This window comes from Hesperophylax consimilis, chromosome 23 (assembly GCF_061612785.1).
Source record: "Hesperophylax consimilis isolate HC1 chromosome 23, BYU_Hcon_1.0, whole genome shotgun sequence".
Taxonomy (NCBI): domain Eukaryota; kingdom Metazoa; phylum Arthropoda; class Insecta; order Trichoptera; family Limnephilidae; genus Hesperophylax; species Hesperophylax consimilis.
The window spans coordinates 27,967,847-27,974,903 of NC_142858.1; positions in this window are offsets into that span (position 1 = coordinate 27,967,847).

The window sequence follows — 7,057 nt, forward strand, 5'->3', positions numbered from 1 at the left end:
GGGATTCTGTAGTGAAACATCAGAAGATAAGATTATTATTATTCATTTCGAAAAATATAATAAAGTTTTACGAATAGGGCAAATCAAAATTACAAAAAAGTTGCACTGAGCTCTTGTCAGTATTACATCCCCGTATGTAACGTTTTACGTAACCCATTTTGAAAGCTAGTTACCTAGGTGCATAGGCAATCAGTCATTAGGTTATGGTATGTCAAACATAATATTTCGCATTTAGCGCTCTGTAGTGGGTTGTTTAGGTACACTTAAAATAATTTATAATCTGCTCTCATAGATGGCGGTAATTTAATTATTTTAGTAATAAACCCTTTTTGCAAGTTACAGTTCAAAAGTACTTGTTTGCGCCCATTATTTTGTATATTTTAAAGCATAACTTATAAAATTTTGATTGCCATACTATAACGAGCTTGGTGTTATTTAACAAATTATTATAAGCAATAATTATTGGTATTAAACATGAAAATAAATTGAAAAAATTTTCAGAGATAAAATAAATGCCGCCGATTGGAATTGAACCCGCACCTTTTGATTGCCGGCCATTGATGTTATTTGTTTTTGATTACAAGGATTTGGATTTACCTCCCACATTTAACTTAATATGTACTTCATTTTACACTTTGAAATTGGAATATCAACAATTACACACCACAATTATAATTATTCTTTATATTAAGAAATGTTTATGATTTAAGTTGATATTTGCTATAACTTTACACCATTTTGGCATTGTGCGTAACTGACATATAAGAAACGCATGACTAAATGTTTATTTTTAAATTTAAAGTAACTATTATATTAAGCACAAGAAAAAAAACAGAGATATACCGGAACAACATGATACTAAGAAGTGAAACAAATATACTTGGTAGGCATTTCAAGAAATGGAATAACACAAGAATAATATTTTGATAAATTAAATGTTCTAAAACCAAACAAGATATCTCAAAACAAATCTTTTGGAAATCGCTAGATTGATTTAGGCATATCATAAATAATCTTGACGCACTATTTTTTTTAATTTTTACGCAGCTTGGATACATTAATGATTTTTATGGTTCACGTGACCATTTCCTCGTGAAATGAACTAAATATCTATGAATAGAAAAGTCTTAAAAATAAAGCACTACACTTCTATTATTACTAGTAAAGATATACAATTTATTTACCAATATGTCATATAGTTTAAAGAAGGGTACCAAAAATCGATTTGGTAAATATGTTCGTGATTGGAGGAATATTGATACAATTGTTTCTTTGAATTCGTCAAATTACAAAGTTAACTTTAAAATACTGTTCAAGTTCTATTCAAGTTCTGTTATTTTATAATTATTGGCCAGAAAGCTTAAAAAACTAAAACAATAACAGAACTTGGATAAGTCTTTCACAGAACTTGAAAATTTTATGAATTGTTCAAATTCTGTGAAACAACAGTCCTAATAACAGGTTGTCTAACAAAATTTGTGTTATTATTTGAGTTCTGTAAAAACTGTCCCATATTGATATAATAACAGAAGTTTAAAAGAAAATTATCTTTTAAATTTGATTAATTGAAACAACTGGCCCCTGTATACACGGTGTCCGGAAACTCGTAGTACAAGCTGGAAACTGGAGAATCTACACCACATGGGGAACCCAAAAAAACATAAAGTTTTTTGGTTGAGCATTTTCAAAAAAAAAAAAAAACCAAAAAAATATATTTTTCAGCTATTTTAGGGTTAAAATTTTTTCTGGTCTTTAGGGTTGAATAACAGATGTTTTAACCCTGCAGAGCAGAAATATTTTATGATTACACCGGGTTAAATGGAGGGTGATTTCAAAATAATGCTTCAAATCCGAGTTTCTTCATTTGTTTTACTTTCAAATAGTTTTAATTAGTTGGGTACTTTGATCTTCAGTAATAATTTATAAGAATTTGATTAAAAAAAAAAAAAAAATCAACTTCAAACTCGATTTACTCGATAACGAAATCTCAAATAAAAAAAAAATATACTACAAAATCGACTCCAAATGTGATGTAGATTCACCAGTTTCCCGCTTGTACTACGAGTTTCCGGACACCCTGTATATACATTTATAATTTTTCGGTATATTGTTCTTGCAAAGGTAGGTTTTTACCTTATTTTCACGGAGGAGTTTATACTTTGTGATGATATAATAATTGTTGAAATAAAATCAAATTGCTTTTCTAATGACAACGACAAATAATTTTGAAAAATTGTCGATATTAAATTAAATATAATTAAAAATTAAATTTTTCATTAATTAACTACCAACACCCCTACTCCTTCCACGCTTTGCCAATTCTTCTGCCAACTGGGTTTCTCCCTCCACCCGTCCTCTAACCTCCACCAATTTTAATCTATATTTAATTTTAATATACGATTCACCATATCGAAGAGAGCATTGTTTCCAAAACGTGTAGATTTTATATATAAGAATGTGGTGTAAACAAAGTAGTTTGTCTTTAATTGTATCATCACAAAGTAAAAACCTACCATCAAAATAACTATTCTTCGGAAAAAATACAAACAAGGGTTCTTTCACAGAATTGGAACAATTTATCAAATGTGAAGGTTTAAATTCAAGTTCTGCTATTATTTATTTCATCATGGGCTAGGTGTTGGTTCATAGTACTTTTATAATAACATAATGTGAAAAGAACTTTCACAAAACTTGAATATTTACTTTGAAATTTGATGAACTGTTCAAGTTCTGTGAAACAACCGGTTCTGGAAGAACCCAAAAAAAGTTAAAATTAATTACAATGATTAAATAATAAAGAAATCATAAGATTTTGGTAATGTGGGGAGTCGCAAGAAAATACAGGGTTTTCCAATAAGAGGTGTTATTTTGAATAGTTTGCTATTTCGGTAGATGTTACTTTTGAAGCTGTCATTTTTTGACATTTGACAAGTAAAAACTACGCCATTAATAAAAATTGAACGATACACGCTTCAAAAATGCATTGAAATGATTAAAATTCACTTGAGTGAATCAAATGCAAATCATCTTGAGTTATGAGGCCCATTTCCACCTCGGTGGCTTCGTCAACAAGCAAAATTGTCGCATCTGGGGCTCGGAAAACCCAAGAATTATTGTTGAAAAGCCTCTCTTTCCTCAACGTGTGACTTTTTGGTGCGGTTTATGGTCCGGCGGAGTCATTGGACCTTACTTTTTCGAAAATGAGGCTAGATCAACAGTTACGGTGAATGGATTGCGCTATCGAGAGATGATTAATGATTTTTTTATGGCCAAAATTAAATGGTAATGATCTGGACAACGTTTAGATTCAACAAAACGGCGCTACGTGCTACACAAGCAACGAAACCATTGATCTTTTACGATTGAATATCAAAATAACACATCTTATTGGAAAACCCTATATAATAAAAAGGAACACATCAAGAATTGAACAATATGTAACATTTTATGGGTTATTGATTAATATTTGGTCGTTTTTAGTAAAGATCTGAATATGCTCTAAAGGAGAGCAAGCTCCAGTGATATTAACAGTGTATTTATGTGCATCACTATTTAATATATCGGATTTTCCCTCATAAGTTCTTCTTATCGTAGATAATATAAAATCAACACTTTATGACACGAGTAAAACGATCTATTTAACATTGGGGTGTGATTATTCTATTTAGGGTCTCGAGACAGAACGCAACCATATTGTTGGTATTTTTCACTATTCCAATAATATTTTGTCGAAACTTAATTAAACTTACATTTTCAGCTACAACTATTAATAAAAAAACACCAATAACCACAGAATGCCAAGATTCTTTATGCCTGATTATGATGCTGATTGGAATCAATTTTTGGTGTAGTGCTAACAACAAGTGCTAGTAAGCAAGAATATTGTAATGAATCTCTTTCAGATATTAAATTTTAATATCATTTAAAAAAATACAAGAGATTTCACTACATTTTCAAAAAATATAATATTTTGCGGAAGACTTTCATCGCAACAGAAAATCTTTAAAAGGAAATTTACGGCATTAGCCATATTCTAAAAATTATAAAACTTAATAATTTAGTTACATATTACATAAACTTATATGATGAATTTAGCTAGCAACACTTAAATAAGTTAAAGCAGAGCTTAAATTTAATACCTCCAATAATAAATATAATTATGCAAAACTATCAAGCATTTGGCATGATGCAAAATTAACAAATTTTGAAATAAAAATCTTTTATAACTTTTGCAGTAATATTTAATTATATTTTTTATTAAAAGTAAACTTATGTTTATAAAAAAAGTTTTTTATGAAAAGCACAAAGGATAACAAATTATTATAAGAAATAATTATTAGCCTGAAACACAAATATAAATTGAATAATATCTTATTCCCGCCGACGGGAATTGAACCCGCACCTCCCTTATATTTTTTCTCAGAACATTTTTATCCATTTATATTTGTGTTTCAGGCTAATTATTATTGCGTATAATAATATTTAATTTGTTTTGAATGCACTGAATTAATTTGATTGCACGCGGAGAAAACTTAAGGCTACAGAATAGTTGCTTTTTAAAGAATCTTTTAAATTATTCGTAATTGCTTGCCCTTAACGAATGATTTGATGGGTTTAATTATAAACTTTTAGCAAAATACCTATGTATTGTAATGATGTCGGAACACAAAATCATAAAAATCATTTCCGCATTTTGTTTTACATATTACCAAGACACGCAGGTGCATGAACACGTGGTCTGATATTATTAAGAATTTACTAAAAGTTTATCAAGAAACGGCCTGCAATCCCGTTTTAACCGGATCACCAATGATTGAAAGAGATTCTTAATAAATCAGCAAAACTTTTTTTCTCCGTGCAGTAATATAAAATGAGTAAGGATTTTCATGAATATTTTTCTTTGCCCTTTTTTTAATTTTACTATACAGAAATCATAATTATATTTTGATTCCTATTTAAACAAATTACAAACTAGTCACTTTTATACAGGAAGCCATTTTATTTTAAAACGTTTTTCTTTTTAATTTATCTAAAATATATATTGTTTTTAGTTTATAAAATGCATTTTAAAATTTGCAAAACATTGTGCTTTTGTAAAATAAATAAAGTAAATTAACGTTTGAAGAAATTTTTGATTAATTTACAAGCAAGTTTAGTGAAAATTTTATAAAATCTTACCATTTAACATTTTAAATTCATAATATTTTTTATACTAATCATTATCCTTAAACAACATTATATAATAACATTCCTGATCAAAATTAAATAGGAAAATAAGTACAAATTGAATGAAATCATTATTATATATTCGTTAAAGCTCATTAGCCACTCGAGAGATTTTTGGCAAATTATGCCAAGTTTGCAAAACGTTTGGAGCGATCGCTTACCATAATCTGTCAAATCTATGGAATCTAAAAATATGAAGAAAGAAAAACGGTGGATCAATTGGCTTCAAACCGCAACAAGCGGTTAGTTATAAGCATTTTCATATGTTTCCATGTTAATATTTTGGGGAATGATACTAATTTAATACTATTGTAAATGTTAATATTAGACCCCAATTGCTTGAGTGGTTAGACTCATAACGGTTTAATACGAAATATTATGGTAATTAGGTATTCTAAACCGAATTAGTTATTACCAGAATTATTTTAAAAATAATGAGAACTTGACTTTGATAGGTACATTTAGCTATAAATTAATATTTTTATCAAAATATATTTTTGGTACTATATTCGTTTCTTCATTGCCATCCCTGTAACCGTCATGATAATATTAATATATATACCTAGGCTTTTTTCACATAAAATCTATCCTATTGCCTATTCTTTAAAAGCTTTGCAATCTACCCACACATATAATTAATTTAAATTTGATAGAATGCAATACATCACAAATTTAATTATTTCTTGTTGAAAAAATTTTTACAAGAGATATATTAAAAATAAAATTATATGACATTTTGTGACGCACGAACATAATTTGATTAAAATGGTCTGATTTTATTTTGTTTTAAAAGTTCTTAAAATAGATCAGCTGTAATTGGATTTCAAGAGATCAATGATTTTAATAATACAGGGATACGTAGAAATTTAATAAATGTTGTAAATGAGAGGAATAAGGAACACAAAAAGTCTGATGTAATTTTTGAAAAATATTTAGATGAACACCATCGATAATTTTATCATTAACCAATTGTACAAAAATAATGTCTTACTAAAACAGCCTCGTATCGATGGCTAGCAAAGACATTATATCTTCACACTTTGATGAAAATTATCCTCTTCTAAACCCAAATTTCTAAACATGAACAATTTTAGGTCTATAATTCAAACTATTCCAAGTTTTCAAATGAATTCAAAATTTTAACAGCATTTATTTCGACTGATCGGTGTAAATTTCTAATTCAGAATTCGGTCTCTCAGTATGTACAAATTCAAAATCAAAAATGGAATGCCGATTATACGATGTCGGGCAGTACAAGAGAGACAGAGTACGGAATGTTAATTGGTTGTCTCGACCTAATAGTCACTATTCATACGTTACTAGATCAATGGTGACATCGGTATATGTATGGTCTATATGAAAAGCATTTCATTGAATACTGGGTGATGATAATTAACATATTATCAAATGAAAACATATTACAAAAGTTTGCTTCAAGTGCAGCGACTATGAACACAAGAGCAACGAAAGCAAGTAGGTACTTAACAATGACGAGTAACATTTTCTGCTTAAAATTATGGTTGTAGAAAGAATTGAAATATTGTTTATCGTGATGTAACAATATGACAATTGACGGAAAAAGTTAGTCGTAGTCCTTGCCCGGAATAATGTTGTATCCAACCAAATTATCAATGTTATTTATAGAACAATGTTGGGTATGTTATTATGCATCGTTTAAAATAGGGATTGTAGTAATGAAAAAACATATATGACCGTGGCAGCATTTTAAAAATATCGGTTAAGGAATAATTTTATTTGTTTTTTGTAAAAAATCACGGAACATGGTTTAATTCACGGGAACAAAGGGAGAAAACGGACATCTTATGTTTTA